The sequence below is a fragment of the Macrobrachium nipponense genome, chromosome 30 (assembly GCF_015104395.2).
Source record: "Macrobrachium nipponense isolate FS-2020 chromosome 30, ASM1510439v2, whole genome shotgun sequence".
NCBI lineage: Eukaryota > Metazoa > Arthropoda > Malacostraca > Decapoda > Palaemonidae > Macrobrachium > Macrobrachium nipponense.
This window is the reverse complement of record NC_087218.1, coordinates 13,327,863-13,352,077: the sequence shown is the minus strand read 5'-3', so window position 1 is coordinate 13,352,077 and position 24,215 is coordinate 13,327,863. Positions and strand designations below refer to the sequence as shown.

The 24,215-nt window shown below is 45.4% G+C and overlaps 1 pseudogene; it reads left to right on the top strand.

Moving 5' to 3' along the window:
* Positions 1-1,230: 1,230 nt before the first annotated feature.
* Positions 1,231-24,215, top strand: part of LOC135202297 (transcription initiation factor TFIID subunit 7-like) — a 57,320-nt pseudogene continuing 34,335 nt past the window's right edge.

Genomic DNA, 24,215 nt, shown 5'->3' with positions numbered 1-24,215 from the left:
ATGCAGGTGAGCTATATGACAGAGCCCCATCCTATCCCTTTCACTAGGGATAGGAGCAGAATATCCACCACTTCCTTCTACAAGGGGGGAAGTGGATGCCTACAAGAGTCAAACCCATGACTTTATATTTGCTCCTGTACAGGAACAAGTTCTTACATTCGCTGGTACGAAGAGATACGCATGCCTCTCTTCTTAGTACTCGGTCCAGAGGTCTGACCATTGATCCTGCGGTGCACACCCCGATCAATCGGACAGAGGCTTGGATCCCTCCCTCGCTCTTACGACCAGGGAGGCTTCCAAGGTTGGGCGAACACCAGTCGTTCACAAAAGACTCAGATTCCTCCCAACCAAGAAGTGAGTCTTCCTATTGTAAAAGGACCGAAGGTTTGTATGCCGTGTCGGAACAAATGACAATTTGTCCAAAATTGCATTTTTCCTAACTATACAAACCTGAGGTCCTTTACACATAGCCCCACCTCATGCCACCCCTCACTCTGCAGTTTTTGCTTGGGCCAAAAGCAAAAGTGATTTGTTTACCTCCCAGTCGCTGCGTGCCGCCGCGCCCTGTCGGACAAGCAGTTAACTACCGAACCTTGTTCGAAAAAAGCTTACGACCCTATCTAGCTGCGCTAGTACCTTCCTATTGTAAAAGGACCTCAGGTTTGTATAGTTAGGAAAAATGCAATTTTGGACAAATTGTCATTTTCTATTCCTTAAAATTTGATTAAGTACTTTTGTAATTGGCCAGGAATTTATTAATGCTAATGTCATAAAATACACTCAGTTTTGTTTAGTGGATTGTTTAATGCATATGTTAACCTGCATTAGAAATTTGTGTTTCATATCATAGAGACTATTGCTTGTCATATAGGTATTTTCATAATGTGTAGTATATTCATGCCAGCAGTGTGTAAGTGAGAGAAGTTCTTGGTACCCTCTCAGTAAATAACTGTAGCAGTGCTTTGGGGGCCAACCATTTACATTTCATTGGTAATCTTAACTGTGCTTTTGATCAATGGGTACTGTATTACTTGAGTCTGGCTTAAAGCAACGTTGTGTATGCTAGTGAAACTTTGACATTAGTACAACTTTTGAGATTTTAAATTCATGTATATTATTGTAAGCTTGTGCTGAGGGTTTAGTTTAAAGTCGTTGCATTTGATTTGCTTTGATCATTAGTTCCTTCATGACCTATATATTAATTTATTGTTATTTTTTTTTTAGGGGAAAAAGGGCATTCTTCTCCAACACTGATCCCCAAGAGTTGGTTGTTCTTGGTCAAGAAAGGAAATAAAAAATGAACAGAAATACAAAAGGGAGAGCATTGAGGCCTCCAGGCTCTCAAGGACCAGACCTTGAAAATCATTTCATTCTTCGATTACCTCACGTAGGAAATAAAATATATATATTTTTTTAGACTTTTACAATATTTTTATGTATATTTCCTGGTATATGCAAAGAATCTTGCAGTTGGGGCACATTTATGTAAATGAGATTAAGTTGCAATTGTTATGGGTCAGTATCCAAAGGAGAGCTGTAAAAACCTGCCATGAGATGATGACAATTAATATTATAGATGTTATTGAACAATTTATTTTTTATGGGAGTATTGAGATTTTTATTTTGTTTTAGGCTCAGTCAGAACTACTGAGGGATACCATCCGACAAGGCCAGACAAATATTAAAGATCGACTTGCAATTCAGGTGGACTTTACTAATGATAAGGATGACATGCGAAATGGAATCATTACATTTGATACAATCATGTACAAAGCCAGAGTAAGTATAAAATGTTTATTGATTAAGAATTCTTACTTTACTGTATTTTTATATGAATGCATGCATTTTTTTCATAAAGTTTTATTTTTTCTAGAAATTATGTAAATTCTTCCAGTTTTATTTTTTCTAGAAGTTATGTAAATTCTTCCAGTTTATATTGTTTTCTTGCATGATTAGTATCTGTTTAAGCAAGTTAGTTATTCTTTGCAAATCTATGTCTTATTAAGCTTATAGAGTTATCCTTTCCAAATCTCACAAGGGTAGCTAGCTTTTGTTTTGGAATGGGCAAGTTCATATTGATTTCCTATTTGTTGTTTTCCTTAATACCAAGTTACCAATTAACTATATTTCCTATTTGTATGGGTAATCGGTCACTGATACCTCAGGATGTCACTGAACATACTTTGTTTGTGTCTGGTCACTTTTTGGGAAAGATGAAATAACAGGTTTTTAAGGCATAAATGCTGATGAATGCTATTCAGCCTTTGGTTGCTACCTCAGACAGATATTGATTTGCAGAGACATTAATGTTAGTTTTTCCTTTTTAAATATTAATTCTGAGAATTTCATGTGTAACTTTGTGACGTTTATGAATGTAAGTCAACATTTTTTATGATTGGTGGACTTTATGGTAAGCCATTGACTCTTACAGTCTTTTTTTATATTTGATATTTTGTCTTCTGGAGCAGTGAGTTCAGGAATATTCCTTGGAAGATTATTTTAGGAATTGCTCTCCTTGCCAGTAGCCTGTGTCACTTTGATATTAAAATATTAATGTGGAACGAACATATAATTTTTATACACTTCAACTTCCCTGCCAGATATATACTTAGCTATAGACTCCGTCGTCTCCGACAGAATTTCAAATTTCGCGGCCACACGCTACAGGTAGGTGTCAGGTGATCTACCGCCCTGCCCTGGGTGGCAGGACTATAGGAACCATCCCCGTTTTCTAATCAGAATTCTTCTGTCGCCCGGACCATCAACATTGTTGTTGGTTCCTCTCGATTGGTTTTTCTTTTTTCACCGGCAATTGATCTTCTTGACCGACTTTTGGTGACGTATCTGGATTGTTGGATTGGCATAAATACTCCGCTTTTGGTGGACTGTTTTGTGGACTTGATTTTTGGTTTGGAATTTTCTTTAATAATGTCTGACTCTGGTATGGTTGTGAGACGTTGTGTGAATGTAGGCTGTAAGGTGAGGTTGCCGAAAGCTTCGGTAGACCCTCACACGGTATGCAAGAGGTGCAGGGAGTATGAATGTTCTTTTACTAATACTTGTAAGGAATGTGAGAACTTGAGTGAGAACGAATGGAAGAATCTAACTAATTATTTAAAAAAGTTAGAAAGAGAAAGAGTGAGGAAGGCTTCTCATAGAAGTTTAAGTAGTTCTAGATCTGAACTAATTCCAAGCTTGGGATCTTCCCCAAGGGTAAGTATTGCTACTTTCTCCTTCCATTGCAGCCCCTTCTCCTATTGCAGACCTGTAGATCCAGCAAAAGAACTTGCGGATCTAAAAAGCAGCCTTCAAGTTGATGGAAAACAAAATGGCTGCCATACAAGGTAAGGCTAGTGATTTTTCAGTGGACAGTGATATGAGTGTCCCCATGTAGTGGAGGGGCATCTGGTCGGCTCAGCAACGCCTCGTAGGTCTAGACCTCTTCCAAGCTCACATGCCCAGAGGAGAAGGAATGTCGAAAGCCGAAAGGAGGTTGTGGAGAATTCCCACCGATCAGGTGTCCCTTCGGCGGTTTCTGTGACACCCCAGACTGCCAAGGACCGCTATTGTAAAAGCGTCCTACGTGAGTGTTTTCTCGTCGTCGGGATCTTCATCACCGAGACGTGATTGGAGAGATTCAGATCGATCTCGGCCTCTAAGAGGAGTTGGAAGCTCCCTGCCCGAATATTGACTCGAGCCCTGAAAACTTCCCTGAGGAGTTCTCCATCGGGAGTGAAGAGGCAAGAAGAGCCATTCTTCAACCAGAGTGAGAAGGAGGCAGGAGGTGGAGGCTATGGACTCCTCCCCTCCTCCTTCCCCTCCTCCCGAAGAGGATAAAGAGGAGGCTACAAAGAGGTTCATGATGGCGATGCAGGAACAGATTTCGTCGTTTGTAGGAGTCTGTCAAAGGAGCCTCCTAGAAGGAAAGACACTTCCCTTCCCTATTAAAAGATCCTCCAAGACGTATGGAGGTATCTGCCTCCAGGATCGATACTCCTACTCGAGGTGAGGTTTCGGTACGAACCTGGATGAAACGATCAGACGTCTGGACCGGCCAGGAGTGAGGAGTCACCCAGGAGGCAGGAGCCAAGAGCCAGGAGTGAGGAGTCAACCAGGAGGCAGGAGCCCAGAGCCAGGAGTGTAGAGGCATCCAGGCAAGAGGCAGGAGCCAGGAGGCAAGAGCCAGGAGGCAAGAGGCAGGAGGCAGGAGCCAAGAGGCAGGAGCCAGGAGCCAAGAGGCAGGAGTCAGGAGGCAGGAGCCAGGAGTCCGGAGTCAGGAGGCAGGAGTCCGGAGTCAGGAGGCAGGAGTCAGGAGTCAGGAGGCAGGAGTCAGGAGGCAGGAGTCAGGAGTCAGGAGGCAAGAGTCAAGAGCCAGGAGGCAAGAGTCGGGGACTCGTTCCTGGAGGTTATGACTCTTCTCCAAATAGGAGCTCCTCTCCTTCAGAACATAGGAGGTCTTGGAAGGACTCTCCCTCCAAACGTGAACTTTCTCCTTCGTCTGATCGAGGGTTAGACGAGTTGTCTGATGACGAACCTCTGCTAATGAGGGACTTTCTAGTTATAAAGTCTTAGCCTCATTACTACTTCAAGAGTTTGGAGATTGTCTTAGTCCAGCGGCTCCTCCTTCTCCTCGTTCGCTCTTTTTCGAGCTCAGCTACGGCAAAAATCGTCGGCCTTTTTAAAAATGAAGCCTGCGATATCTATGAAGAAGGCACTCCATTCTTTAGATTCTTGGATGGACAAGAAGAAGGAGTTAGGAAAGACGGTATTCTGCATGCCTCCTTCCAGATTGCACGGGAAGAGAGGTATTTGGTATGGACAGGAGAGACTATGGGTCTTTCTCTACTGCCTCTGCAGATGCCGACTTTTCCAATTTAGTGGAGGCCTCTAGACGTCACTCCTTAGGATCGGTCAGATCGACGTGGCAAACTTGTGGACAATTCAGAGTTTGAACCACTTTCTAAAGGGACTTTTTGTCACTTTAGAGTGTTCAATTTTCTGGATTGGTCACTCGGAGTTCTGGCCAACAAATCTAAGGATCGGAGTTCTGAAAAACCCAGAAATTCTCCAAGCGTCCTGTCCTGCATGGACAAGGCAGTACAGGACGGTTCGGGTGAAGTGGCTTCCCTTTTTGGTGCTGGTCTCCTGAAAAAGAGATCAGTTTATGGATCCCTATTATCGAAAGGGGTTTCTCCGAGCCAGAGGACTGCCTTACTGTTCGCCCCTCTATCAGATCATCTGTTTTCCTTCTCAGTTAGTGAAGGATATATCTCGCTCGCTAACTGAGAAGCGACACAAGACCTACTAACGCAAACGTCCAAGAAAGGACGCCCTGTAGTGTCGACGGTTAAGAAGGAATCTCGTCCTCCTCAGCAGCCCTTTCGTGGAGGTGCAGCGGCTCGTCCCCCTGCCAGAAAGAAGAGCTCTGAAAAGAGAGGAAGGTCTTCATTTAGGCCCTTCAAGAAATCAAAGTGACTTGTTGCTCCTCCAAGCACCAGTGGGCGCCAGACTCCTGAACTTTGCAGGAGTATGGGCAAAAAGGGGAGACCGGACCCTTGGTCAGTGTCGGTCCTGAAGAAGGGATATGTAATCCCCTTCGACGACAGCCCGCCCCTAACATCTACGCCTCGGGAACTGTCAGCGAGGTACAGAGACCCGTTAATGAGAAAGACTCTCCTTCAAATGGGGTTGGAGCAAATGTGGGGGGGAAAAAGAGGCCATCGAACTTGTGCAGGATCCAACACCCCGGGATTTTACAATCGCCTTTTTCTAGTACCAAAGGCATCGGGGGGGTGGAGGCCAGTTCTGGACGTAAGCGCTCTGAATCGCTTCGTACAGAAAAAAGAAGTTTCGCATGGAAACGTCCGCCTCTGTAATGTCGGCTCTTCGTCCAGGAGATGGATGGTCTCTCTGGACCTGCAAGACGCATATTTCCACGTTTCCCATTCACCATTTGTCAAAGAATATCTTCGCTTTGTAATAGGAGACAAGATCTTTCAGTTCAGGGCTCTGTGCTTCGGTCTGTTCTACAGCCCCACAAGTATTCACCAACCTGATGGCGAATGTAGCAAGATGGCTTCACCTAGAGGGGATAAACATCTCCCTCTACTTGGACGACTGGCTGATCAGGGCCAAGTCGAAGATTCAGTGCTTGGAGGACTTAGAAGTAACAAGGAACATGATAGATTCGCTAGGGTTGCTCGTCAACCTCGAGAAGCACAACTGATCCCCAGCCAGAACTTGGTCTATCTGGGGATTCAGATGGATTCTCGGGGTTTTCGGGTATATCCTTCGCGAGAGAAATCGCTCGAGGTTTTGTCGAGAATCTCGAGCTTCTTAGAGAGAAAGAACAGCTCAGCGAGGGATTACCTGAGCCTTTTAGGGACCCTGTCCTCATGGAAAAGTTCTTCTCGCTAGGGAGACTTCACCTTCGCCCTCTTCAGTTTTTCCTCAAAGAGGTGTGGAAGTTGAAGACGGGTCAACTCTCGGACATCTTCCAACTTCCACAAGAAGTAAAAGATCATCATGAAGTGGTGGATCCCTCCGCTTCAAAAGAACGAAGGCGTATCGCTTGCTCTGCAGAACCCAGACCAAGTGTTATTTACGACGCTCGGAGTCGGGATGGGGAGCGACGCTAGGAGCAAGGGAGGTGTCAGGCACCTGGACAAAGGAACAGGTGTCCTGGCACATCAATTGCAAGGAACTTGTGGCCATACACCTAGCCTTAAAGTTCTTCGAAGAGATAGTCAGAGACGGGGTGAATACAGATAAACTCGGACAACACCACGGCTCTGGCTACATACGCAAGCAAGGAGGCACGCACTCTTTCCCCCCTCCTATCAGTTGACAAGACACCTGTAACCTGGACGGAAGAAAGAAAGAGGCATAACTCTCCTCACAAGGTTGTTCAAGGGATCAAGAATGTGAGAGCGGACAGACTGAGCAGGAGAAATCAGGTCCTTCCCACAGAATGGACTCTACACGAAGAAGTGTGTCGAAGTCTTTCGGTCCCTGTGGGGGAGACCTCACATAGACCTGTTTGCGACGTTCCTCTCCAAAAGAATAGAGATCTTTGCTCTCTAGTGGAAGATCCGAGAGCCTTCGCAATAGACGCGTTTCTCATGGATTGGTCGGGTGTGGACGCATACGCCTTTCCCCCGTTCAAAATCCTGGGGGAAGTGCTCAGGAAGTTCGTAGCTTCGAAGAGCACGAAGTTGACACTCATAGCCCCATTTTGGCCAGCCCAGGAATGTCACGGAGGTACTGGAGTGGATAGTGGACTTGCCCCAGATCGCTTCCAAACAGACACGATCTACTAGACAACCCCACTTCGAGAGGTTTCATCACAACCTCCCAGGTGTCTCGCTCTGACTGCCTTTCGACTATCGAAAGACTTGTCAGAGCGAGAGGCTTTTCTCGCAAGGCTGCGGGCTCTATCGCTAGAGCCGCAGAGCTTCGACGAGAAGAGTATACCAGTCAAAGTGGGAAGTCTTTAGGAGGTGGTGTAAGGGTCAGAAGCTGTCCTCCTCCAGTACCCATCTATAGTGAATATTGCGATTTCCTCCTCTTTCTGAGAGAGATCACACCTATCTGTCTCGACAATAAAAAGGATATCAGAAGCATGCTGTCTTCAGTATTCAGGAATCGAGGCCTGGACATTGCTAACGACAAAGATCTACACGATCTAATTAGATCTTTTGAGACTTCGAAAGCAGCTACTCCTAGAACACCTAGTTGGAATCTAGACGTGGTCCTGAAATTCCTTTCATCGGATAAATTCGAGCCTTTACATCTGGCGTCCTTCCGCGACGTCACTAGGAAATGCTTGTTCCTTGGTGGCTCTCGCTACAGCAAGAGGACGAGCGAATTACACGCTCTGGATTCCACGGTGGGGTTCAAAGGAGATGCTGCCATCTGTTCTTTCCAGACAATGTTTCTGGCAAAGAACGAAAAAACCCGTCAAAACCTTGGCCCAGAAGTTTTGAGGTAAAAGGCCTATCTAACCTTGTAGGCAGAGAGATAGAGAGATCTCTCTGTCCAGTGAGAGCTCTTAAATACTATTTAGAGAGGAAGAGACAGATGGGAGCTTGTCAACAAGGTCTTTGGTGTGCGGTGAAGAACCCCAAAAGACTCATGTCCAAGAACGCCTTGGCTTTCTTTGTGAGAAGCGTTATTACGGACGCTCACAAGAACTGCTCGGAGGAATCCTTCGGTCTTCTAAAGGTCAAGACTCATGAAGTGAGGGCATAGTAGCAACGTCTTTGGCGTTCCAAAAGAATATGTCTCTAAAGAATATCATTGAGACTACATATTGGAGGTGCAATTCAGTGTTTGCATCCTCATTATCTGAAGGATGTGAGAGTGACCTATGAGAAGTGCTTCTCGCTAGGTCCTTTTGTATCAGCAGATACAGTACTGGGTCTTGGAGCAAAGAACTGATCCTTAATTTTGTGTTCTTATCGTACTTACCCTCTTGTCAGATATGTGCTTGGATTTTCTATTAGCAAGCTCAATACTGTCGCACGGGAGCAGAGTGTCATTGCTGGTAGGGGATCAAGGGTATGTATGACTAGTAGGGGAGTACAAAATTTTTTTTTTTGTATATTTTGTAATGAAAGTGTAAATTATGTTTCGAGTTTTTTTGGTTGTTTGTAAGGAGTTCGGGGATAACTCCTTACAATCAATTAGAACTAACATGGATGTTAGGATCAGGTGATCGGGATCGGTTTTTGTGCTCCTTGAACAAGGTGTATTGTCATGTTAGTGGAATAGCACCCAATGACAAAGGCCTTTAGGCTCTGCCGAGTAAGTGGATAAGACCCCATATGGCAGACCCACAAGAACTCTTAGCCATAGATCAATATCTCGCTGAGGCTCTGAGGCTAAGCAGACTCAAGGCAGTAGCCGCGAAGTCTTCAGCCTAATAAGGTAGGAACCAAGGTTTATTAATACCTACAAACATATGTTGTTTACCTGTCTATTTCAGTTGTTAGCTGTCTCTTACCCACCACCAATGGGTGCTAATCAGCTAAGTATATATCTGGCAGGAAGTTGAATGTATAAAAATGATATTGTCATGTTACAATAAAGTTTTAGTTTTACATACTTACCTGACAGATATATACGATTAATGGCCCACCCACCCAGCCTCCCCCCCGCAGGAGACAGGTGGAAGAGAAGAATTCTGATTAGAAAAAACGGGGATGGTTCCTAGTCCTGCCACCCAGGGCAGGGCGGTAGATCACCTGACCTACCTGTAGCGTGTGCCGCGAAATTTGAAATTCTGTCGGAGACGAGGCGGATCTATAGCTAAGTATATATCTGTCAGGTAAGTATGTATAAAACTTATTGTAACATGACAATATCATTTTGTATACATGTATTTTTGCAGAGAAGTTTGTTTCTGTGGCATCTGTGTCACATAATGAAATCTGGGGCCTGAGAAAGACTGGAAACTTTTTTTTAACACGGTACCTTTCAACTGCTAAGTCTTTGGATCATAATTTAATCCTATGAAGTTGTGGTGCTTTTGCTGGATATATACATTTTCTGTAGCCTTTACTTTACATTTTGCTTTTAAGGCTGCAGCATCTTCCTCTACTTTCGTCCTGCCATTGTACATGTGAAAACTTTTGTTTTATTGAGTGAATGTTATTATTGTATGTAATTTTTTTTGTTTTTATTTTAGTAGGTTGCTAGTTCATTAGTATACTGTTTACCAGCCTACTGGGTGTGAGATGCAATAACCAGAGCAAGAAAGATTCAATTTGGATAGGCAGGTGGGAAAAACCAAGGGAATGGACGAAAAGTAGAAATGCAGAAAGCATTGCACATGTAGACTGAAGGTACACTGCTGAAAAACTGATTTAATGTCTGCACACAGTAGTCAGTACTTGTGGATGTATGTGGATAGAAGGACTAAACATGCTTGATGGCCAAAGTAACACAATGCCCAGTAATAAAAGAATAATTTCTTACCTTTTCTGTTATCTTCTTTTACTTGCACTTGCTCATGTGGATTTAATATTTGGGCATTTTCAAGAGGCTCCTTGAACTTCAGAGGTATTTCAAGTGATATATGTAGTGTAAGTCTGAGAGTGTTCTTTGTGTGGACTAATTGATGGTTTTGGTTGAACAACAAATTTGAAAAGTTTCTCTGATGTTGATTAAAATTATGCTCTTATGGGTAGGTCTGATGAAGTTACATTGTGTGATAATAATAGGTTCGTGCTATGTATTAAAGGATTTGTGATGAAATTTTTATTGGTTGGAGATGTTTAATAGTTTGTTTTGGTAGTCGTAAATATGTTTTATGAAACCTCTTGGGGTACCTTATTTCTAGTATGTATGCTCATAGTATTGCCCTTGTGACTCAATACCTTTTCAAAATGTGTTGATTTTTTTTTTAAATTTCAGCTTGTTGATTTGCCAACCATCATGGAAACCTGGAAAACCATTGATGGGAAAAGTTTCTACAAAACTGCAGATGTTTGTCAGGTAAGGATCGTATTGGAAACTTGATAATGTAAATTATCTATTAGTTGGTAGGGTATAGTACCACGATATCATAACCAAAACCTAGTCCAAATATAAAATGCTATTTTTAACATTCAGAGCCATGCCAAGCAAAATGAGAGTGTATGTTTTTTGTGTGTGTCAGTGCAGTTCTTGAATGTTGGAAAATTATGGTGATAAGTACCATATGCATGACAGTCAACTTCATTGCAAAAGATAATATTTTAATTATAATCAACTTCTGATTATATGTTAATGGAATCATTATATTTTAAGAATTGTATGTTTCCTTAAACCTACTACTGTAACAGGACCTGTATCATTTGATGCGTGAAATCTCTCACATCATTCCCTTGTAGAAGAATAAAAATGATGATCAGGCGACTAAGATAAGCTTGCTCATATGCATATGGTCGCCTAGGTCCCCAATGGTTAACTGAGGCTTTAAAACCATTCAGGATTGATGTATGATATTTTCAGTTTTTAACTTATTACAATTCCATTTATGATAAACCTTAGCTTTAGGAAGGGAAGGGAATCCCAGTCACATAGAGTATCAAGGAAAAAGACTGTGTATGCCAGAACCATCATAAGACATTCCTCACTTTGTAGTGGTCATTGCTTCTCCATGTCTCTTCCAGTTGGGTCAGCAGTGCTCTCCAAAGAAGATATTTCTAGTGTGGGCCCTGTAGAGGGGTAGTAGTTGGCATTACTTAAGCTTCTGTTTTAGTGTTTAGTGTCCCTTTGACTCCTGTTTCCAACCCTTTTCATTCCTTTCACTGTACCTCCATCATATTCTTTCTTTCTTACTTTCCACCCTTTCCTAATATAGTTGTTTCATAGTGCAACTGTGAGGTTTTCCTCCTGTTACACCTTTAAAACCACCTTTACTTTCAATTTCCCTTTCAGTGTTCTGTGACCTCATAGGTCCCAGTACTTTGCCTTTGGTCCAAACTTTATTTGTTCCGACGGCATACAAACCTTCGGTCCTTTTACAATAGGAAGGTACTAGCGGCAGTGGATAGGTCGTAAGCTTTCGAACAAGGGGTTCGGTAGTTAACTGCTTGTCCGACAGGGCGGCTGCGCTGCGACTGGGAGGTAACAAATCACTTTTGCTTTCGGACCTGCTGGCGTGTGGAGGTTGTACACCGCTCTCGCCCTTCTCATCGTCGTTGCTTTCGCATGGTTGTGTTTTTCTTTTTTTCTATTTATCTAGTGAAACTGAATTGTAAGTACAATCATTTCATATTTATTTCCATTGAATTCAATTGTGAATTAAAGGATCTTGGTCTGGGAAGGCGAGCCAGTATCCAATTCCTCCCCATTCCTCTCTCCTTACGGCTACGAGGGAAAGGCGGGGAGGGATCCTACAGAGATTTCTCTTGTAAGATCCCACGCTTAAGGGGCTGTGCTTACCGGGGGGACCTTCGGGTCCTACCTGACGTAAGCCCCGGTCGTTGAGGAGGGATCCTGCCCCTTTCTCGATTTCTACGGGAATCGAGAGGACCACCAGCCGATATCGTTTGACTAATTCGGTGGGGGGTTTCGCCAGAGTGCTTAGAATTTTACAGAATTTCTAGCGCACTCAGAGTGTTCGGAGTACGATCTCCAAACACTTAGGCGAGACCACGGTCCAAAGTGAGCGAGAATCCCCGATAATTGTTACACGATAATCGGGAACCTCGCTTATGCTCGAATTCCTGTAATTTCTAGCATTTGAAGAAGACTGCTGCTGAAAGAAGAGTATCTCACAGTAGGCGATTAACCTGGAATAGAGAAGAACGGACGGGAACTTCCAGTTTGGCTTGAACTATCGTCTTCGGTATTCTGTTCACCATTGAAGCTTTCCTTTGGGAAAGACTTCTCCTTCACTCTCTTGACTAGAGAACGAAGGCGATCGATCTCCAATCCTTATTCTCATTCCTCGAGAGGAAAAGAATTTAGGATGGAGGTCGTGGTACAGAACCTACAAATATACTACGTATATTACCCTCGCGACATGATTCTTTTAACAGTTGAATGTCCGGGGGTAGGCGCATACCGTAGTTAACTCTACGGTTTGTGACCGAGACGAATTCTATCTTAATTGAACTGCAACTCGGGGTTGCCTGCAACCTCCCAGCAGTTATCAGTTTCGATTTTAGATACTTGGTATTGTCATGACAACACCAAATCCAGCTTTTGTATTTACCGAAATCCGTTTCGGTTAAATATAATTGCTCGAGCGTATTCTTTATGCTCGATGGTTCTAGCCGAACGCATTCCTTCGTGAATAATGGATTACCTGGCAACTCAGGATGACGAGTCACCGAGAGCTACTGCGTATTGAACTGCCTGATAGCGGCTCAGTATCAGCTAGGTCTCGGAGATGCACTGTCGGTTACGTCTCTCTCTCCCCTGGTTTGATTGACTACCGAACCGTATCTCTGCCCAAAACAATCATGGACTTAGGTCTCTGATTAACGGGGATTCTCGCAATAATGAAGGACCATCTACTGCTGTGACGCTCGATTTCATCGCCTTCGACATTGCGAGAATTTTCAACAGAGATATCTCTTGGACTCTTTCATCTTTCTGTTTACCTCACGGTAACAGAAGTCTGTACTAGTCTCCCGCTGCATCGCACCGCGATAATGCGAATGATTTTTGCAGACATCTGAGTTTGTCTTCAAAATATCTCGTATTCGTAGGTGTGCAATTATTCATTGCTCGCCCCCGAATTAACAGATGTGTCAGAAGACATCGCCTACTCTCCGACCTGACAGCTCTACTTCAAATGTTCAGCCCATGAGAAGCAGTTCTTCAGGCAGTATTTCCCTGTCTTCATTACTGAAAAGCGCTCCGCTTTTATTGCAAACTACGATCGTCACCGGTACAGCAATGAATAGCGGTTAGCGTTCTCAGTCTTTGTAGCACAAGTTCAGAATCTTGAGAATCCTTCTCTCGGTTCAGCTGTGAAGACGTAGGTTGCATTTTCTGTACACCTTCGTCTTCAACGACACATAGTGTTGTTTCTCCTAGCCGAGAATCAACTATACTAGAGATATCTTGCCATCAGGGACCTCGGTCTCTAGAAGGCAATTGACTTTCGCCTGTTGGGCACATGCCTTAAGAGCATCATCACCTCGCCTTCTGGCATCGGTGACGAACAAATTATTTGTTTAGTCTCTTGGCATAACCCTTTTAAGGCGAAGGTCACGTGACTTGCTCGGGTGCTTGGACAACTTGCCTCCTACCGAACGCAGTCAGTCGGCAGCTGTCAGAGCGCCCAGTCTGTTACGAACTTCGCTGTGGACTTAGTTCGGTTGTTCCATAACAGTCTTTCTTCGGTCCTAACGGCTTGTCACAGTACCCATACCATCGACACCCACCATTGAGTGTCGGTGTCCTATCCACTACCGGGAACAACAACTTCGCTGCAGACGGATAGACCAGTATGGGTACAGGACATCACCGAAGTCGAGAAGAGGGATAGGTCATACGACCATTCCCTTCTTTTCCTCTGAGGTAATTGCATGACTTTTCCTGCGAAGTCAAGCATCCAGGGGATGGGGATTCGTGACGCTCGATTTCGTACCGAATTTGTAGCGAAGACTTTGAACCCTTCGGTTCCTGACGATCGGTTAGAGTCCTTCACAATCCCCTCCCTAATGGACTTCACCGCCTTCGATGCGAAGGAGATGCTGCTTTGTCCTGTGAAAGCGCGACCGCGCTTTCTGAAGAAACTCGACATCCCAGGCTGAGTGTTGAAGACTCTTCGTCAGCACCAAGATGACCTAGAAGTACACTCCCTCGAGTTACACAAGAACTCCGTGGCGCAGGTACTGAAGGCAGGGGTCTGGTACAACCAGACCACTGGCACCTCCTTCTACCTTTTGGATATTGCCCACAGGTCCTTGGATCGTTTTCCTTGGGACCCCGTTTGGTGGCTGCTCAACACGTTGTGTAGCTAACCCAGAACCCTAGCAGGCTGACAGCATCGAGTCCTGGTGTGACGGTAAGAATAGATAAGTGAATGAGAGAGTGACTGGCTTCTCTTCCTATCTTTTTCTCCCCCTCTACCTGTGGGTAGAGGGATACGGTCATCACCTTGCTGGATAAGGACGAGATGCCGGTGAGCTACTCGACAGAGCCCCATCCTATCCCTTTCACTAGGGATGGGAGCGAATATCCACCACTTCCTCCTACAAGGGGGGGGAAGTGGATGCCAACAAGAGACAAACCATAACTTTATGTTGCCTCTTGCAAATAGGAACTTGTTCTTGTTTGCTGGTACGAAGAGATACGCTTGCCTCTCTCTTAGTACTTGTGCAGAGGTCTGACCATTGATCCTGCGCGTGAACACCCCAATCAATCGGACAGAGGCTTGGATCCCTCCCTCGCTCTTACGACCATGGGAGGCATTCAAGGTTGGGCGAACACCAGTCTGTTCACAAAAAGACTCAGATTCCTCCCACCAAGAAGTGAGTCTTCCTATTGTAAAAGGACCGAAGGTTTGTATGCCGTGTCGGAACAAATGACAATTTGTCCAAAATTGCATTTTTCCTAACTATACAAACCTGAGGTCCTTTTACACATAGTCCCACCTCATGCCACCCCTCACTCTGCAGTTTTTGCTTGGGCCAAAAGCAAAAGTGATTTGTTTACCTACCGAGTCGCGCGGACGCGCGCCTGTCGGACAAGCAGTTAACTACCGAACCCCTTGTTCGAAAGCTTACGACCTATCCAGCTGCCGCTAGTACCTTCCTATTGTAAAAGGACCTCAGGTTTGTATAGTTAGGAAAAATGCAATTTTGGACAAATTGTCATATTCCAATTATATATCTGGTTTGGAAGGAATGGACAGTAGATCAGTGGTCTCATTTCATGTAGAAGTGGTAATTAAGAGATCTACTTCTAAGGCCCTAGTGGATGCATTGTTAGACTCCTTTAAGGACTGTCAGTTTTGGAATGTGTCTGCTAGTACCAAGCCAGCTCCATCAGTAAAGCTGTTGGGCCACATCATGGGAAGGGGAGTGAAAAAGGCTATTTCCTACTAAAGGATATCACCAATCTTGAATGTCTCATCCTCGCAGCAGGAAACAAATCCTTGCTCCAATCCTCTTCCACTTGACATGTTGAGATATTCTTAAAATTACTCCTTCAGGTGAGTTGGTCCGTGAATTTGCCTTTACTGGTTCCTCTACTTCTGCTTCACCACCCATTTGGCTGCCTTTTATCCAGGTCCAGGGGCTTTTGGTCAAGCCACAGACCCAGCCTTTGTGGATCAACTGCAGCAGATGATTTTGTTTATGGTTCTGAGCCAGCTTTTGTTGGCATTCTTCTACTACCATCAGTGTTTCCATCACTCATCACTACTCCTCCATTACATCCTGCTCATGCAGCATCAAACTCCTTTCCCATGAGTGCAACTCCATTGGCCCAGTTGGGTAATCCTATGATGACAATGGTTCCTGCAACCTTGTGATTTGGTGTCTATGGAATTAACAGCCATGCTGCAAGTAATATTCCTTATGAATGGGTTAAATCTTGTGCCTTCATCTAGTGCTGCTGTTGTCTCAATATAAGTATAGCAAGCCTTTTGTGCCTCCATTTAGTGCTGCTGTTGTCTCCATAGAAGTATACCAAGCTCTTTTGAGGAATTTTAGAAATAATTTGGCAGTTTCATTCTTTGACTGACTTCTGCAGCAAGAAAAATGAGCAGTGAACCAAATCACTGTCCACATGCTATCAGCAGACATTCAAGGTTAAGGGGTCATACAAGAGAAAGGGCAAGCAAAATAGAAAATTAAAGCAAAGAAATCCTTTTACTGATCACATGCAAGCTGATGCTGTCTAGTTGCACGGTTTCCTTTGTAGTTTGGTGTTGGCAGCCATTTCACCCTTAAATCTCCAGGTGGGAGAGAATGAGGAGGTGAAGTTGTACCTTAGCTAATGTTTTTTCTGTTGCTGGGGCTTATCTCCAGAAATTTTGAATTTTCTTAAAGTATTGGCATTGTCTTTCATATCTAGTGACAAGGTTTCCCCACTCTTGTCACAGGGGGTAGCCTAAGTCTGTATGAAGGACACAAAACAATCAAGCTTTGGACATTGAGGTGATATTGCAGTTATAAAAGCATGCTTTGAAAGAAGTTTTGGAGGGCTTGGAGGCTTGTACAGTTGCTCTTTTCTGTTTTCCAAGGTAATGGATGTGGCTTCCATTTCACTGACTTATCCTGCTGAACAGGTACCCCAGGCAGCCTGTGTTCAGGATGGAATTATTGATTTCGTTTGGCACTTTATTTGGAAAGGAGATTTATTTTTGCTTCAGTAGACCACCAAAACACCTTTTTATTCAATACTGATCTATCAGCCATCAAGGAAATATCTTTGCTTCATATGGCCACAGAAATTTTTCAATTTCATAAGTGCTTTGTTTCAGACTAGCTCCTGCACCTTGAGTTTTTATTTAGATTTTCATTCCAAAACCAGCTTTATTACAGAGGTACTGTATTTAGGGATGGTTGTGGCATGCGAGAAGCCCTGGCTTGCTGAACAAAAGATGAAATGTGACACTAAAGCAGAAGTTCATTTGAGTTTGGTTTCAGCTGGATCAGGGCTTGGTTTATGCAACCTCAACTCATCAAAACCTAGTGAACAACAGGAACCAGTCTAGACAACTTTCCAATTAACATTTCAGACAGTTTTCTGGAAGATCGTAGATGATGGTAGAACACTTGAATCTAAAGTATAGGTACCATTGGTTTCTCCTCTTCTGGGCCTTCCTTTTTATGGGTGGAAGGCTCATCTGCAGATGAACTTGAACCTGAAGTAGTAGGAACTTGGTTTCTCCAGGACAAGTCTTATATCAAATATTTAGAACTAAAAGCTGTATTAACCCTTCACACCCTAGGTGACAGGCAAGGCAGTGGGAATATTGCCAGACACAACAAGAGTGGTGTATCTGGAGAATCAAGGAGGCACAGGATCAGAGACACTTACATGTGATTTGGAATTTACGTTTGGACAGAAGTCATTGAAGTGGAAATCATATTAAGAGCCATCTTGGGAAAACACAAAGCCTCAGAGGTAGAGGGATTTTACCAAAATTAACTGAAGCTATCTCCAGGACATCCATAGTTCAGCTTTCAACATGTACCAAGCAAAGTGGAATCAGTTGTGTATTTGGTGTAATGAAAAAGGATACTGATTCACAGAATGGCTCTATTCTATTCCAGTAGAGTCCAAAGTTTTCAAAGTTCTCATATGTGTTAGGAGTTGCAAAAACAAAGCTTTGAGTTTCAGCTGTTCAAAGGTATAGGAGGTCCAATCCAAGGGATTTGTTTCAGAGTTTTGATATTCGTTGTTAAATAATCACAAAAATTTATTTTACTCTGTCATTCAGCTTTGCTGTATTCTGGGATAGGGTCATATGGGGTTATTCATCGAACTACTAATGGTTTCAAACAAGTGTTACTAGTTGTAAAATACCCCATGTTTCATACATCAGAGGTTATAAATTGTAGCCTGATAATCCAGTGAAGATAAGGTATTTTTAAATGATAACTGTAGTTTAACCAGAATATTTGGAATCAATCTGCCATGCATTTACTTAGCTTTCAGTCTTTTCTGTATTTACTGTTTTTTTTATTTTTTGTCAAAGCAGACTTTTGCCATAAAACCCTTGGTTAGGCTATAGTAGCTGGCTGTCATTACTAAAAGATGATTTTTAATTTCATTAAAATTTTTGTGTAAGAAAAGATATGGTAGAGAGATATATTTGGTGAAACTGTACTTCCAGTTTTCAGTTTTTGTGTCTTTATTATTTTATAAAATCAGGAGACTAAAGTATAACCTAAACTAGAGTTATCTGTTTTGGTTTAGTTTTGTAATGAAAAATATTTTTCATATCTTTAAGATGCTAATGGTACGTGAAGAGGAAGATCCACCTGAAGAGGAAGACCCAAAGAAGAAGCGCCGTGATCCTCATAAAGTTGACAAAAAAATACTTATGGCCTCATGGGTATACTCCACCTTTGAAAAATGTCCGAAAGACGATTTCGTAAAACTCTCAGAAAGAAGGCAAGTTAAATCTCTTTAGTGTACTGCTATATTTATGTTTGTTGTAATTGCACAAGTACGCAAAGCCTTTCTTCATTTTTATAGCTTAGTTTTATTTCAACAGCCAGATGGCAAGTCTGTTTATTATGAATGTATGTTGTTTTAAAGGGAAAAAACAACAATACTGTATTGGGTTATGAAGGGGGTTATGTTATTCCTTCAGCAACCTAGTGCTAACAGCAGAATCTGAAAGATAGTTGGTGGATATATTGGAAAGTGTAGGAGAAGATGGCCATCATTCACTAGGAAAGTAAAGCTTCTGGTAACTGGAAAGAAAGTGAACAAAAAAGTACTTTCATGAAACCAACCATTGGTTGCTATGGGAGAGGGGTAGGAAGAGAAGGGAGTTCAGAACCCTGTGTGATAGAAGGACATTTCTTAGAAGAGGTAGAGCACTTCTTTTAACGTTGGGGAAACCCACCCCCCCCCTGATATAATGAAGATTTTGAGACCGAAAAAGAAGTAGCTGCAGCATTGATGAATGGGAGAATAGCTAGGCTATTGGTAAATACAAAAAAAAAGCCTTGTTCCGACTAAGTACAAACCGTCGGTTGTCTAACAAAAGGATATCCGCGGGAACGCGCCGCCGCTACCGCATACAAAGAGTTTCAAACTTGAATCGCTGTACCTGGGTCTGGGGTAACTGCGCGGGGTGAGCCCGGGCCAGCTTGGGTAGGTCATTGTGATACCATTCTTTTCCGCGGTAGCCGTCGTGTCAACACCTACTCCTTCCGCCTTGACCCGACTTGAGATAAACAACGCATGACCGCCGACTGTAGTCTTTTCTTTATCGTGATATATCTTTGACATCCTGTGCTTGAGTGCTTCCCCAGTGCCCTATCCTATCCTTTTATTTATCCTTTAGTATTACCTAGCATCCTAACTTCCCTGTAAGTATGGAAGGCGGATCTATGGTGGGTTTTTCGGGGAGGATTTGTGTGTGTGTTTCCGATGGCATGCGTTGCGGTACATCTTTGCCTACGCCAACCTCGGGATTCCTCATCTTTGGGTATTGCTTGTAGGGGTTTTGAATGTTCCCCTGATGCATCGTGTTCAACCTGTGCGCAGTGGAATAATGATCAGTGGAGGCTCTATTATGAGGCGCATGAGAGTGTTTTCAGTGACGCTAATGTTGATGCCGATAAGCCTAGGCCTAGGCCGACTACTGTGGGGCCTAAGGCCGTGTGTGAGGGGGATAGTGCCCAATTGGAGAACACTAGGCCTAGTAATCCTCTCCTTATTAACGGGGGACTAGTTAGTGAGCCTAGTGTCCTTCCCAAGAAACTTAGGCTAAAGAAACCTTCGTCGTCGGGGGTGGCTAGGAAAGCAGGTAAGAGGAAAGAAGCTACCCTAGGGGCTGGGATCCATGTTCCTGCCTCGAAGCGTAACAAGAAGGGGTCTTCAACCGAGAGCTTGTTCCCGCCTAGCCTAAAGGCCGAACTATCTAGGTATGACCATAGCAGTACGAGACACAGCCGGGTGCCTAGGTAACCCCCTGTTCCTCTCGGGCACGAATCAGTCCAGCCCAGGAGGGATCCGGTGACGGACCTGATGCCTCACCCTCCCATCCTGAGGACAGTGCTAAGGAGCCCGGAACGGGACCCAACTCGCAGGAGCCGGAGGCCCCCTCCCCTCCAGAAGTTGCGGCAAACCCGACGCAAGAAGCCAGCCAGCCACAACGCTCGGAGGAGGAGCATCAATGGAGACCTTTCGATGCCGCAAGGCCTAGGTCGCGCTGAGAGACCCAGTGCCAGCGTTGATGCCCGAAAAAGCTAGGCCTAGGCATGAGCCTAGTACCTCCGCACCACCTCCATCAGTTAGCCTAGGTACAGTGGGGGCCCAGGTCCTCACTCCCGCACTGGACATTGCGAACCTGGTCAAACAGGCGGTGGAGGACTACTTAAGCTCCAAAAAGGAGGTTTCCACAGCAAGTGGAGAAGAAGAACACCAGTCTAGAGGAGTCTGCCCGTAGGATGGAAGAAGCCAGGAAGAAGTTCCTTTTGGAAAAGAAGTCAGAGGAACTGTTTCCAGATTTGGGTGACAGTTCTGACTCTGATTCCGAGCCCCGATTCATGCTCCGAGGGGGAGCCCGATTCTGACCCCGATTCGGACGGCAGTCAGACTAGCTCACCTCGCGGAGCCCGAGCCCTTATCATTCAACCAGATTCTGTCGTTGATTAGAAGCGCCAATGGCCTAACAGAAACTGAGGAACTGAACCAGGAGTTTCAGTCAGAGGTGCATAAGGTGCTCAACCTGAAGAATTCACAGCCCCCCTCGGTCAGCCTACTGGAGCAACCAGGTTAGGCTAGCCATGGCTAGAGCGTCCCGAGAAGCCACGACTTCACCAACTAGGGTATCTGAGAAACAGAGGTGGCTTCCTATCCCTGCTCAGGGGGCCAGCAGGTATTATAGGCCAACAGGTGACAAACTAAGGGAGTCTGCATATTCAGGGACCTTGCAGATCTCTTAGATGTCAGTCTGGACGCCCTTCAGAAAAAAGCACCTCTTGCTCTCTCCCTCAGAAAAACCGAAGGGGACTCATTCGCGCTCTAGCTCTGCCCTCGCTACGAATTCGTGGATGGAACGTCTTACATGGCAGCACTTCCGCAGTTCGTACCCGAGCTCCAGCCTCAGCAAGCAGCAGAACTTGTCTTCGTTCATTGCAGTGTGGGATCAAAGACACCTCTCGCACCAAGCAGGACAAACTTAGCGGTTCCTGTGGGCTAAGTCCTATGGAGGTGAAAAGGAAGAGGAGAAATCGCCTTCAAGGAGGCCAAATCGCCAGTGGTGAGAGACCTCCTCCCGGACTTACGGAAAAAACCCGCTGTTCCAGAAAGAACTTATTCCTGCGGAAGAAGTTCGCAAGGCAGCGGAGAAGAAGGAGCGATCTCTCCAATCTAGGGCTCTCTCCAATTCCGCAAACCCCGGGCCATAGACCACGGCCAGCACCACAGATTAGCCAACAGGTAAGAGAAGCGCAGAGACCGGCTTTTCCCGTGCGTAGGCGAGAGGAGAAGAAACCTTACTCTGTGTCGAAGGACAAGTTTCCATAGGGAGAAGACTCGTCCCTTTCCATCAAAGGAGCGGAAGCAGAAGGGCAACAGAAGAGAGGGAGGGTCCCCGCAAGAAATTCTAGGCCAGTCCTCCCCTGCCCGTCAGCGGAAGGTAGGGGGTTGCTTGGCTGCCAATTGTCAAGTGGTGGCAGCAAGCAGGAGCGGAAGATTGGACCCTGCAGTTATCAAGTCGGCTACCGTCTTCCCTTCCAGTCTACACCCACTCTATCCCCTACCCCCATCCAAGTCCCTTCCTATCGACCGGACTCGGACCGCGGACGGGCCCTGGCGGTGGAAATATCCAAGCTACTTCAGAAAGGGGCGTTGGAAGAGGTTCAGGATCCAGGTCCAGGTTCTACTCCAGACTCTTCCTGGTAGAAAAGGAAAACAGGGGGTGGGAGGCCGGTCATAGACCTTTCACCCCTCAACAAGTTCCTTTCTCTGACAAGTTTCGGATGGAAACGGCAGACTCCGTTCGAGCTTGTGTCAGGGAGGGAGACTTCATGGCCTCAATAGATCTTCAAGATGCCTACTTCCAAGTCCCTGTTCACCCCTCCTCCAGAAAATTCCTCAGGATTGTCAGCAAGGGAAAGACTCTGCAGTTCACCTGCCTGTGCTTCGGCCTCGCCACAGCCCCACAGGTGTTCACCAGGGTCTTCAAGATAGTGTCAGTTTGGGCACACGCAAGAGGCATCCGTCTCCTCCGCTACCTGGACGATTGGCTCATCTTAGCCGAAGAACGGCTGCGCAGTGTGCGGAGCACCTTCAGCTAGTTTTGTCATTCGTTCAGGAACTGGGAGTGGTGGTGAAATGTCGACAAGTCGGATTTTCACTCCCAGACAAAGGATGGTGTACCTCGAATGACACTAGATTCATCCCTCATGAAGGCCTTCCCCTCGGAGAACAGGGTCTCCGGCCTAGTTATCTCAAGTGCGGAGAGCTTTGGGGGCCCAGCCCTCCCACGGCAAAACTCTGCCAGTCCATCTTAGGACACATGGCCTCAATAGAGAGACTAGTGCCATCACAGCAGAAGGCGTATGAGGCCGCCTTCAGTGGCTGTTCAAGAAACAATGGTCTCCTCAGGAAGGGGACCCCAACAGCAAAATTCTTCTCTCCCAAGAAGTAAGGAAGTCCTGGAGTGGTGGATGGTGCCTTCCCACCTCCAAGGGGGCATCTCTCTCAGTCCGAGAACCCCAGAGATTCTTCTCTTCACGGATGCATCAAAAGAAGGGTGGGGGGCGCACCTGACGGAGGAAGAAGTGAGCGGCCTGTGGTCGGAAGAAGAGAAGCAGCTCACATCAATGTCTTGGAATTGAAGGCAGTCTTCCTCTCCCTTCAGCACTTCCTGTCTCAACTCCAAGGGAAAAACGGTGGGCCTAATGTCAGACAACTCCACGGTGGTGGCATATCTAAAACAAACGGGGGCACAGTCTCACTGGATCTCTGTCGCCTGGCAGTACAAATCCAGGAGTTAGCAGAGGAAATGGACATCACCCTCAAGGCAAGATATATTCCAGGCAAGAAAAACAATGTTTGGGTCGGACCATCTGAGCAGGAGGGGACAGATAATAACACAGAGTGGTCCCTCCATCAAGAAGTAGCAGATGGCCTGATAAAGAGGTGGGCTCTCCGTCGATAGACCTCTTTTGCCACCGCATGGAACAGAAAACTGCCAGTGTTCTTCTCCCCACTCCCAGACCCGCAGGCAGCGGGGGAGGATGCCCTCCTGCAAGATTGGAAGAACCTGGACGCTTACGCCTTTCCGCCTTTTTTCCCCCTCCTCCTTCCAGAAGATCCTTCAGAAGATTCGCTACTCGCAGAACCTGCGAGTAACCTTAGTAGCTCCTTGGTGGCCGGAAGCCCCCTGGTTCCCAGAAGTGCTGGATCTTCAGTTAGAGGACCCGGTAAGCCTACCAGACAGAATAGATCTCCTCGCCCAACCCAACAACGGATGCCTACACCCATCCGTCGGCCCTCCGCTTACACGGGTTCAGACTGTCATCAAAATCCTCCGCGATAGAGGTTTTTCCAGGCAGTTAGCTGAGGCCATGGCCAATCCTGTGAAACCTTCCTCAGGCAGATTGTACCAGGGAAAGTGGCGACGGTTTCAAGATTGGTGTCAAGATAAAGGCATGCCCCAGACGAGGCCCACCATCGTCAACTAGCGAGTTTTTTGTTTTTTTTTTTTTTTTTCCACCACCTCAGGAAGGATAAACGGACTATCCATATCGGCGTGGAGGGTTTGTAGAGCGCTTCTTAAATCAAGTATTCGCGTTGAAAGGCATGGACCTCGCTGCATCTCCAGAAATTTTGTTGCTCTTCAAGCACTTTAGGAAGACCTGTCCCCCGAGAGAGCTACGGACTCCCCACTGGGATGTAGCCTTAGTCCTGGAATCCTTGAGAGGTCCTCCCTATGAGCCCTTACATTCAGCTTCCTTGAAGAACCTCACCTGAAGACCCTTTTCCTCTTAAGCCCTGGCATCTTCGAAGAGGGTCAGCGAACTCACGCGTGTCCTACGAAGTGTCACACACCAGGCGTTGGAGGG